Source organism: Ascaphus truei, chromosome 9 (genome assembly GCF_040206685.1).
Source record: "Ascaphus truei isolate aAscTru1 chromosome 9, aAscTru1.hap1, whole genome shotgun sequence".
NCBI classification, from domain to species: domain Eukaryota; kingdom Metazoa; phylum Chordata; class Amphibia; order Anura; family Ascaphidae; genus Ascaphus; species Ascaphus truei.
The window spans coordinates 69939268-69952193 of NC_134491.1; the positions used below are offsets into that span (position 1 = coordinate 69939268).

The 12926-nt window shown below is 41.7% G+C and overlaps 1 protein-coding gene across 7 annotated transcripts in view; it reads right to left on the reverse strand.

Moving 5' to 3' along the window:
• SIKE1 (suppressor of IKBKE 1) overlaps positions 1-12926 on the reverse strand; it is a 40855-nt gene that overhangs the window by 24563 nt on the left and 3366 nt on the right. The window contains exon 1 of one of the 7 annotated variants that reach the window (XM_075615358.1): positions 2819-3183. The exons of 3 other annotated variants lie outside the window; for them this stretch is intronic. The gene's annotated coding sequence lies outside the window, so the exon portion shown is untranslated. 3 more of the 7 variants (XM_075615360.1, XM_075615359.1, XM_075615357.1) reach the window with 3 other exon arrangements.

Below are 12926 nucleotides of genomic sequence, written 5' to 3' on the forward strand. Positions count from 1 at the left end.
GGCCTGGAATACACCTAACAAATCATTAAAGCGAACGGGACATATTTACAAAGTGGTGTTACTTAATAAGACACCTTGTAGGTTGAGACACTTCACAACCCATTCATTTGAATGAGCTATAAAGGGTGTGCCAGAAGAAGTCTCATGAAATAGCACTGCTTAGTAAATATGGTCAAAAGGGCCTACGTTTGCCTAAATGGAATATGGAATATGCCCTATGCCCTATTACTGTATTTTTTAACCAAGAATGATTAACATAAAGGTCTCCTTGTCAGAATATAAAATTATCAACTAGTTCCAAATATTTAGAACTATCCAGGATTTTAAAGCTGCAGTTAGAATTCCCATTCAATATTTGCATCAATACAATCGGCACACTGACAAGTGATTAACTAAGCTGCAGATCGATCCGTTCTTCTGTAATCGAACACTTGCTCCGGGTTATTTAATTCAGTTCTTGCACAGCATTCTGGGCAATGTAGTCCTGGAATATGATTGACTGGGCAGTTACTAGATACAATTGGTCCTCTGCTAGAGAGAGGGCGGGGCTCAAGAGCCAGAGCCTATCAGAGGGGTAAGGGATTGTCACTTTGGAAATGCTTCCTACATTAGAAACATAAAAAATGTCTTTAAAACATTTTCTTTTTTTAATTCAAAAGTATTTTCTCATAGTACAGAAACGATTAAAAAAAATCCACACCACACACACAGAAAAAAGAGAAAAACAGCGCAAAAAAACCACATGGTGTAGTATTTAAAGAGTATTTATAAGATAAAAAAGGTGATTATTGCACGTACATCAAGAAAAAGCATATATCAACAGGACATGTTTTGGACATGTTACCACTCTTGAAAACTGCTCCGTGTGGGCTCACTGTCTCTCTGGGTGGTCCCCTTATCCTCAGCCGCCGTCCCAACGAGGGGTGCACACCTCGTTAGGGATTCGCCCCACAGTGTGAGTCTGCTTAAAAGCGTTAGTCTCTGATCTCCAGCGGGTCACTCGGCGGGATGTTCAAACCTCTGTGAGGGATCTCCCATCAGCTGTGATCGTGGCAAACGCTATGCTCACAAAGGCCGTTCCGGGTTGAGTCGCAGTCGTCCTGACGTCATCAGACGGCGCCCTTGTATCACTCCCGCCTGCTCGCGGATGGTGAAAGTGGTGAATGTCCAATAACATGTGAAGGGGATATGCTATTATAATTTATAGCATATCCCCTTCACATGTTATTGGACATTCACCACTTTCACCATCCGCGAGCAGGCGGGAGTGATACAAGGGCGCCGTCTGATGACGTCAGGACGACTGCGACTCAACCCGGAACGGCCTGTGTGAGCATAGCGTTTGCCACGATCACAGCTGATGGGAGATCCTTCACAGAGGTTTGAACTTCCCGCCGAGTGACCCGCTGGAGATCAGAGACTAACGCTTTTAAGCAGACTCACACTGTGGGGCGAATCCCTAACGAGGTGTGCACCCCTCGTTGGGACGGCGGCTGAGGATAAGAGGACCACCCAGAGAGACAGTGAGCCCACACGGAGCAGTTTTCAAGAGTGGTAACATGTCCAAAACATGTCCTGTTGATATATGCTTTTTCTTGATGTACGTGCAATAATCACCTTTTTTATCTTATAAATACTCTTTAAATACTACACCATGAGGTTTTTTTGCGCTGTTTTTCTCTTTTTTCTGTATTAGTTGGACAGCTGAGCCATCCCCTAGAAACTGCAGCATAAAACCTCCCTATAAAGGTTGTATATTACTTTGTTCACAATATCACGTAACCTCTATATACCACTAATGAGCGCATTATCTGTTTTATTCACACCACACACACGTAGGATATTGCTTGATCTGCTGCTTTAACCGCTCCTAAGCGCCATGAATTCCGTAAACACAAGAGTTCTAGGTTAAAAAAAAGACTACATAATTATCAAGAATTGATGAGTTACTGGGAACGAAAGAGTATGATTTTAATGTATTACAGATGAAAGGTTTTGCAGAACATTCAGATTCACAATATGTACCCACAAACATTCCATGCCCAATGTTGTGTGATCAGTAACGCAGAAATCACATGGCTCTGTCTGCGACATAACACATAGATTAGTCAGGACTGAGAATTTTCTGTACAGTTCTAGACACAGCACACCATTTGCACTATGTGCTAAATATTATAGTTACATACACCTCCCTGAAGAAGGTACCCCTGGGGACCAAAACATTAGGCTTGTGTACATTTTGGATGTACAGTGAGTCCTTGCTTACCAACGTCCCGCTTACTGACAGCATAAGGCCTCGGCCAGTTTGCCGCTGAGTGGGCTCACCGTGATGAAACACATTGATGCAATGTGTGTGGCCAGCGTGAAAAAGCGCCTGTGCATGCACGGCGCTTACCTGCTTTGTAAGACAACCAAATTTGATTTGGATGCTCGCTGATGTGTCACGTGAGCGGTTCGCCAACTCCGTGATGTAAAAGCCACGCCCCCTCAAGCGCGCAACTGGCTGGCCATGAAACACCCAGGGCCTGACGTCACGGCGCTCAAGCGCCGGCGAGCGCTCTCCCACCCTGGCTGCAGCCTAATGCAGTCCGCCAGACGCATTATCCAACGTCAGACCCACTCATCCGACGGTCACTGCTGCTGATTAACATGGACCCACAATCCGATGGTCCGTTAACAGACGTTGGTTTGCAGAACGCATTCCGTCAGATAAGTGAGGACCGCCTCTAATACATTTATTTTTTGCATTAACTTTAGTGTTGTGCCGGTAATATTGATCACTTGCGATATTATTCTGACTATTCTTTATCTTCTTTACCATGCACGACTGCCTCCTGGAATGGCTCCTTACCCAGTGTCGGCCATTTGGTGGAGCTCTCTCTCTATGTATCCATATACATACATATAGTATATATGCATATATACCCACACAACTATATATTATATATATATTATTTTTTAATGGCTATATAGTTTTAGTGTACTAAATGACTATAAAACGTTCTTAGAAATTATTATAAATACATAACTCCAGGTTTACAGCTGAAGCAGCCACATGCTGTGTCATACATGGGAAATTACTGATGGGGGGTTAAATTTAGAGCATTACAAGCCTCCTTCTTTGAGCATAAAGCCGAGACCAACCCAAACCCCACAGTGTCTCACACTGTCTGTAACCCGTTTGCTTGCTCTCTGGCTTACCTTCACCAACTCTACTTCCGCCTGTCTATTAATCGAAAGCCGGATCTGAGTTTCAAGCCTCGATTTAGAGTTGCACTCTCTGATTGGATAACGCGTCGGGGATGTCACTCTACACAAACTACACCCATAGCAACTGTATCAATAGCAAACTGTAAGCGGCCATCTTTGGTTCTGGAAACAGGCCAGTTTATCTCTATAATGAGGAAACACTTTTTTTGCATTTTTTTAATATACACTCTGTACAACAAGGAAACATAATATATAAATGAAAAAAAACGTATTTGCACACACTCTGTTTTCTATATTGCTCATCTGTAAATACTGGGGAAATTAAATGTATTAATATTGTAGATTTTTTTTATGTTTGCGATTTAGCAGCGTTTACATGTATTTGACAGTTTCCCATAGTCATTGTGGGGGAGTGTGCCCACATCACAGATGGCCGCCAAATGCCTCAGTATGTTGCTATTTGGACATTGCTTTTGGCGGGAGAAAGCCACTCCTGCAGTGGGCGTGGTTGTTACAATGGGCGGGATTTCAAACCCCGTGCGCAGTCTAGCAGTGGGCACAGCGCCGATGGCTGCGAAAGGTTCAGTCCCACTTAGGACACGAGTAGCAGGCAGACGTTTTTTTAAGTCAAATAAATCTGTATATATAATAGTGTCTGTATCTAGTCCTTTGTGTGTATCATGGTGCTAACATGTGTGCACTGTCCGTTCGTCAGTATGTCTGTATGTGTAGATACCCTTCAACTGTACCTATTTAGCAGACGTTGTATTGTATGTCTTTATTTATATAGCGCCAAAAGTGTACTCAGCACTTCACAAAGAATACAGTACAGGGAATTATAATAATACATTAAGCGCAGCAAAATCAGACAATAGGAAAGGAGATCCCTGCCCCGAAGAGCTTACAATCTAAGAGGTTTGAGGGGAAACTTACAGAGACAGCAGGTGAAGGAGTAAGTGCTGTAGATGGGTGTTAAATGAAAAGGTTAACACCATTTGCAGGGGAAGAGATGGCAGGGAGGCGTGGGTGAGAGACGGTGTGTATGTCTGGCAGGTACTGCCAGAGGTTAATGCTCGGAACCTTCAGCTAATGAAAACAGATGAGAAATCAATGCCTGATCTGAGACTGATCAACTGGTTAGGAGGAGTATAACAACTTGTCTATTATTTGTATGTAAGTATCTACAAATAAATCTCATAAATGCACATATTTTATTTGTAATATGATCTTTGCATATCGTTAACAGCACAAGTTACAATGCCTTTTATGAGGTATGACTATACTGCACTGATGTAGCAAATAAAGTGGGCAGTGGATATAAAGTGTACCCATTTTTGTGTGAAATGTTGGGAGTCTGTGTATCAGTGTTTTTGTGTGTGTTGTATATGTTTCATTGTGTCTGTGCCTCAGTGTGTGTTAATGTTTGTATATGTACTGTGTGTACTGTATGTGTATCAGTGTGTACATGTGTTTGTAATGTGTTTATCAGTGTAACCCTCCCTGCCCGGCTCTTAGAGAGTTTACATCAGTGCACAGTTGTTGGCTACTCAGCATAGTTTACCTCTAGTAGTGTGCTGGATTAAGGCAGCTGGGCCATGAGATAGCAAGGGTGATGGGTGCCAGGAACGTTTGTAGTATAACTCAGTGTTTATTCACATCCCCAGGCACGGGGACACATCACACACACTACACAACGGTATTTTATATACTTCTAGTTGTTCACGAACACTTTGCTTCCCTAGGTGCCCACTCAACACTCAAAGGGAGGTGTATTTACCTGGTTGCACTTTGTGTATTGGACCAGGCACCCCTCTTCAGAGTTACACCCATTGTACCCCGTTTACTGTGGACCCTAACTGGGATCCTAGCAATTTGTGAGCAGGTAACGATTATATTCCATTCCTAATTGGGAACTGCCACTTCCCTACTGATTAAATAGCTTACTTAGAAGGATCCGCCTGTATAGCTAATACACTGATACATGAAGGCCCTCTCCATTCGAACCACAGTGGAGTGTCTGTTTCTCCCTATCGGATACCTTCTTGCTTCCGTTAGCCATATACAGTAATTGGGATCCTCACTATAAGGACACGGTTCCTATCTTTAACATAATAAACAAGGGGGGCCTGATCTCTTCTATTACTTCATGAGCTTCCTTCCTATCTACACTCCCCAAGGCTCCTCTCCTCTTGTCCTCCAGGAACCTATCTTCCAGAACCTTCCTCCTATCCTATATACTCCCCTGTGAAGTCAGTACCCCTGTTGCAACACAGGATGGGGCCCAGAATATGCTATTCTGCTATTAGCCCCTCACAACAACCTGGTAACCCCATTGAAATGGGGGGGTGGGGGGATTACATTTGTGTGTACTGGGTGTGCACCCATGTGTCTGTATGCATAGCAATATGTTAATGTCTGTATCAATGTGTAAATGTGTGTATACTGTGTGTGCATCAGTGTGTATGTATGTACATCAGTATGATCATTTATAAAATGTGTTATCAGGAAATAATACGTTGAGAGTTACCTCTCGTTTCCAAGTATGTCCTGGGCACACAGAGTTATGATGATAATACATGGTTGCGTTAAATAAACACTGGTTAAATGTTATGTTTACAGACATTTCATGGACAGTTAGAGACAATGTATGTTATGCGCGTATGTAACAGTTATGTAACAATGTGTCTGTGAATCAGTGTTAATGTGTCTGTCTGTATTAGTGTGTAAATGAATTTGCGCAGTGGTTAAAGAGCATAAGGCTAGGTCCCCACTGCCTGCTGCAGTGTGCGCTATGGCGTGCGCTGCAGGTACAAGAACCGCCCTCAATGTGGCCGGGCCCGCTACCTACCTTGGCCGCCGTGCTGCGCAGGCAGATTTTTCTGAAGACAGAAAAACTGTGTTCAGGACTTGCGATGGAGCGCTCGCCACGGACCCCAGCAGTTCAGCCAATGAGGGCGAACCTGCCGGGTGACGCCATGGCCATGCTCCCCTTATCTTTCATCTTGCAGCTCTGTGGAAAATAGCTGAAGCGCTCAAATGCAGGTATAATATCAAAAATAATAAGCCAAACCACTAAACCAGGGTACTTACAATTGATATAGTACCTATTGTGTGATGTTATGGGTACTATCCTCCTGAAGACAGGTGGTATGTGGTACAAGCCCACTCACCATCAGTAGGTACGCAGGCTGTGCAGCTACTCAATGCAATACAGGGAAAAAGGAGACCAAAAGCGCACCAGCACAAACGGAGCAGGAAGGACCCAAAACAAAAAAATGATAAAAGGGCACTTTAATGTGACAAAAGACCCATCCAACGCGTTTCGAACGTCACAGCATTCTTTTTCAAGGAGAAAACAATGTGATAACATCCATTATATACCCTCTTACCTGTGGGACGTTTCGCGCCAAAAATCAGAACCTGATGACGTCATGACGCTGCGCGCGTCATCGCGCATGCGCAGAGCGACTCAGTGCCGATCTAAGGGCAAAGGGAAGTACCACAGGCAGTGTGGCCATCTTGGATGAGGGCAGACATAGGAACACAATAACAAAGCTTTACAAAACATTCCAGCCGGACAAAGGTATATTGCTGCTTATTGGGCATGCGCATTACAACGGAATAAAGCTTTATAAAACTAAACTAATACTTAATAAGGGATACTAATATATCAAAAAAAGAAGAAAAACAGAAAGAAAGTAGATTAAAAAACTTGTTGTGTTACAACTAAGCTATATGCAAGGAAAGTGAAGATATAAAAACCTTTGGACAAGATTAAAAAAATGTGCAAAGAGAGTAAACTTAAAGACATATTAACATATATACTGCATAACACAGATTGTGAACCTAAATCATAGGAACCAGGGAAATACAACCATTATCATATATAAAGTATTATCTACAAAATACATCAAAGAACAAATATAAGCTGAAACTTGTAAGATACATTAGCATAATATTTGCATAATAAAGCTTAAGTTCAAGGGTTATAATGATCCAAATGTAATATCTAATATATTGACAATTATCTTATTAAACCTAAATTACCAAATAGTGGAACCATTGTATATATTTTACGAGAATGATTTTACAAGAAATGTGTTAGCTGCCAGTCAATATTCAAGCCCATAGGGAAGCGTGTTTGGAGAGTAAAGATCCAATACGCCTCCCTACAGTCCAGAAGGCTGATGTGATCACCTCCTCTAGATTTAGAAATAACTGATTCAATCCCCAGGAAGAAAAAAATTGCTAGTTCCTCCCTGACCACATTCAGTGAAATGTTTAGAGACTGGATGATTGGTGTCTTTCAATTTTATGAGCCTTAAGTGCTCTAACATCCTGACCTTTAGGGCTCTAGTCGTCCTCCCCACATACCTCTTGCCACAACCACATGTTATTAGATAAACTACAAATTGACTTTTACAATTTATAAAACTGTTGATCTTAAATTCCTTATTTGATAATCTATTCATACCATGTGGCGGTGGCAAGGCAAACTGTAGAAAACTTTTTGCCGGCTTCATGTGTTTGCATACACTACAAGAGCCATATTTGAAGGAACCCCTAGTGATAAAAGGCTTTTTAGGCCCAGAAGTTTTGAGTTCACTTGGTGAAACATGAGATCCAATTGTTCTCGCTCTACGATATACAAAAATAGGACCAGAATCCAGTGGGTTCCTTCAAATGTGGCTCTTGTAGTGTATGCAAACACATGAAGCCGGCAAAAAGTTTTCTACAGTTTGCCTTGCCACCGCCACATGGTATGAATAGATTATCAAATAAGGAATTTAAGATCAACAGTTTTATAAATTGTAAAAGTCAATTTGTAGTTTATCTAATAACATGTGGTTGTGGCAAGAGGTATGTGGGGAGGACGACTAGAGCCCTAAAGGTCAGGATGTTAGAGCACTTAAGGCTCATAAAATTGAAAGACACCAATCATCCAGTCTCTAAACATTTCACTGAATGTGGTCAGGGAGGAACTAGCAATTTTTTCTTCCTGGGGATTGAATCAGTTATTTCTAAATCTAGAGGAGGTGATCACATCAACCTTCTGGACCGTAGGGAGGCGTATTGGATCTTTACTCTCCAAACACGCTTCCCTGTGGGCTTGAATATTGACTGGCAGCTAACACATTTCTTGTAAAATCATTCTCGTAAAATATATACAATGGTTCCACTATTTGGTAATTTAGGTTTAATAAGATAATTGTCAATATATTAGATATTGCATTTTGATCATTAGCAAATATTATGCTAATGTATCTTACAAGTTTCAGCTTATATTTGTTCTTTGATGTATTTTGTAGATAATACTTTATTTATGATAATGGTTGTATTTCCCTGGTTCCTATGATTTAGGTTCGCAATCTGTGTTATGCAGTATATATGTGTTAATATGTCTTTAAGTTTACTCTCTTTGCACATTTTTTTAATCTTGTCCAAAGGTTTTTATATCTTCACTTTCCTTGCATATAGCTTAGTTGTAACACAACAAGTTTTTTAATCTACTTTCTTTCTGTTTTTCTTCTTTTTTTGATATATTAGTATCCCTTATTAAGTATTAGTTTAGTTTTATATAGCTTTATTCCGTTGTAATGCGCATGCCCAATAAGCAGCAATATACCTTTGTCCGGCTGGAATGTTTTGTAAAGCTTTGTTATTGTGTTCCTATGTCTGCCCTCATCCAAGATGGCCACACTGCCTGTGGTACTTCCCTTTGCCCTTAGATCGGCACTGAGTCGCTCTGCGCATGCGCGATGACGCGCGCAGCGTCATGACGTCATCAGGTTCCGATTTTTGGCGTGAAACGGCCCACAGGTAAGAGGGTATATAATGGATGTTATCACATTGTGTTTTAGCCTTGAAAAAGAATGCTGTGACGTTCGAAACGCGTTGGATGGGTCTTTTGTCACATTAAAGTGCCCTTTTATAATTTTTTTGTTTTGGGCCCTTCCTGCTCCGTTTGTGCTGGTGCGCTTTTGGTCTCCTTTTTCCCTACCTTGCAGCTCTGCACAGACCGGGGAACAGAGCTGCACGCGCCTCCAGCCTGGCAGGTGCGCGTGTAGCGCCGTCCGGGGCCGTAGCCTTCGGCATTGGCCTTAGGGATCAGAGCAAACAATTAACAATTCATTAACAATTAACCCCTTCACTACCATAAAAGCTACAAAAGTACAATATATCATTGGTGGACAACAGGCGGCTCCCAAGGCTTCTCCTGCAACCCCAACCGCTGGCCACACCAGCACCCGCTCCCCCTCTCTCCCTAGTGCTCTAAACAGAGATGTTGCTGGTGTGGATTGTAAATTCTCCCCAATCCCTGAGCTGCCTAGTGACTGTGCTAATCACCAGTTCCCAGTGTAAGGAGAGGAGTGGGACAGTATTCATTGTATCAGCATTAAGAAGCTGACTGTAGGGAGCTCCTATCTGAAACTTCAACATCCCTGTGACTGACACACTGACACACACCAGAAAAAAAACACAACATTTTCATGAAAATCTGAGTAATTATAGGTCACAGTAGATGTCACGATGACACCAACTTTTATCAACACATTTATATTTCTGGGTACTTGATTGAACAGAACAAGTTGCAAAATAAATTGTGATTTATTTCCTTAATAGACAAACACATGACATCTGCAGAATACACTTAAAACAACACTCACTGGGATAAGGGAACGAAATAAATTGTCCTTGGAACGAAAGAAATTGTCCTTTGCTTGCCAGTGCAAGAAATGCAGCCTTGGTTTTAAAAGTCCTGTGGTTATGTTGTTGTTAACCCCTTCACTCCTGGTCTGGTTGCTGCTGTGCTGGAACAAAGTCTTGCATCTTTACATCAGGGATCAAAATTCAGGAATCACACCGGGGATACCAGGGGAGCCACAGTTATAGACTGCCCAAAGCTATCTTTAACATGTGGATCCAATCCCCTCGTGGGAACAAAAAAACCCACCAATAGCAGTTCATAAGACCGGTCAAAAGGACTGTCCGGTGGGCAGGGCGCATGGGTCAGGTTGAAGCCCATGCCACTTAGCATACCTGGGCTACACCCATAACTTGGGGCCAGTGTGTCTGATTTCTGACTCAGAGGTGTCACTAGCCTGACATCTGCTGTGCATCAGTATGCCAGTATTGTATACATTATGGGTCTCTGGGTCTTTTAATAACTGACACTCTTTTAGACAGGGGGACTTTAAATCTGTGAAAGCCTTTTGAGGCCCGTCATAAAAATACATACAGCCCATTGAGACCCCTTTTGAAGCTCGGTCATAAAAATACCTACAGCTCATTGATATGCCGGTTTCTATACTGCCATCATGTGTCGGTTAGAGGGTATGGCAAGCAATGCATTTTGTCTTTTCACATGGCAGCCAGGGAATGGCTTGTAAATGGGGAACAAAAACATCTGGGACAGGGCAACCACAGTAATGCATAGCAAATCAGGTATTAACCCCTTCCTCCCCGTCACAGTAGAATATTACATTTAAGAATTATTTGATAGTCTAATAAATATTCATTGGAATTGGTGATGGCATGATGACTTCATCAAGTTCATAGTTACCCTGCTAAAAGTTTGCAATGAAATCCAGTGTGGAATGGAACGGGGACAACTCACTGGTGTAGTATTCCTAGATTTTGAAAGGCTTTTGACACAGTTGATCATGCTATCCTGCTTAACAAACTCCAGAGCTCTGGAATAGGGAAGCATGCTTTAAACTGGTTTCAGTCCTACCTATCAGGAAGATCCCAATATGTGTCCATCTCAGGCTCTAACTCCAACCCCCTGGATATCACCTGTGGTGTCCCGCAAGGCTCTGTTCTGGGGCCCCTACTCTTCTCAGTGTTCATTAATGATCTTCCCACAGCTTGTAAGGAAGCCTCAATACACATGTATGCAGATGACACAATCCTATATGCACACAGCCATAGCCTCTCTGACCTTCAACACATACTTCAGTCTGACTTTTTGAGACTCGAAAACTGGATTTCTCAAAACAAACTGTTTTTAAACATTGACAAGACTGTAACAATGGTATTTGGGACCAAGACTAAATTTGTAAAGCTTCCAGTGACTGAGCTCCTGATTAGAACCAACGCTAACACCACCCTAACACCTGTCACTAGTTTTAAATAAGCAAACAAAAGAAAAATTAGTGCGCCTGGTGATCTGTTCCTGAAACCACTCACCGTAAAATGGATTATTAAATAAATCCAAGTGTGATAAAAAAAAAAAAAAAGGGGGGGAAAAAAGGGGAAAAAAAAAAAAAAAAAATTTTTAATTATAAATTGAATGGAAACGAAAATACACCTTGATGATGTGAGTAGTTAAATCCTATGAATACATATACTTTTATACCATTAATAGGTTATGTGACATGAACCATTAGGAGTGAGAGGGGTTAATTGTGGTTATAGCACAAAAAATGGCAGACGGAACCAAAATGATCCAAACACATAAGCAGCTTCCAATGCAAGGTACCCAAACCTTGCTGAATAAGGACAATAAAGAAAACAACCAGGGAAGCGCTATATTAGTTGGGATCAGGCTCAGCAGCCAATTTTATGTATAAACCACATATAAAACAATAGCATAAAATAGCATGATTGAATACACAAAAATATAATATATAAAATGAGTTTTAAATACCTGGGCTTATGGTTTGACTCCCACTTAACATTCGGGATGCACATTGATACCCTGACAACCAAGACCTACGCCAAACTAGGGGTACTTTACAGGAACAAATCCTCCCTAAGTCTCCTGGTCAGAAAGCGTATCGCACAGCAGATGCTAATGCCAATTATTGACTATGGAGACATAGTATATGGCTCGGCACCTCAAACCCACCTTAGCAAACTTGACACCCTCTACAATTCAATTTGTCGTTTTGTTCTCCAATGCAACTACAACAGACATCACTGCGATATGCTCAAAGAACTACAGTAGATTAGTCATCACTAGAGTCTAGGCGCAAAGTTCACCTTTCCTGTCTTGCCTTTAAATTCTTCATGGGCAAGCTACCCAGCTACCTGAACAAGCTCCTCACCCCTACCACTTGCAGCACTTATCACCTGATATCAGAATCCAAAAGACTGTTCATGGTCCCAAGGCTCAACAAAGTATCCGGACGTTCCTCCTTCTCTTACCGTGCACCCCAAAACTGGAAAACCTACCAGAGACTCTCACATCCACCACCAGTCTAAATTCTTTCAAATCTAAGGCTGTCTCACATTTTATGTATACATAACTTGTGATCTACCGCTCACCCTGATATACAATGTATATACAATGTATATGTCAGTTAGGGTATATATATATATATATTTTGTGCCTGCTGGTGCAAGGAGGATAGGGTTAACATACAAAGACATACAAAGGAGGCATAGAATCCTCCTCAAAGATCCTCATTGGCTGCACACAAGGCTAGGAGTGAATTACACGGTGTAAATACCAAATATATAAATGTGGTTCAGTCAACCATTCGGTACAGGTAAGCAATTGCTCCCAACATTGTGAGAGGACAATTGCCACTAAAACGCCAAGTGGCAAAAATAACAAATCATTTATTAGTATATAGCTAGACAAACAACATAAAGCGCTCGCTCTAAACTAACTTAAAACCAATTAAAATGTGAGTATAGCGGGGGACAGTCACAGGTGTGGCAATCAGGAATAGTTACCATCTAAGTCATTGGTGAGTATATACAGCACA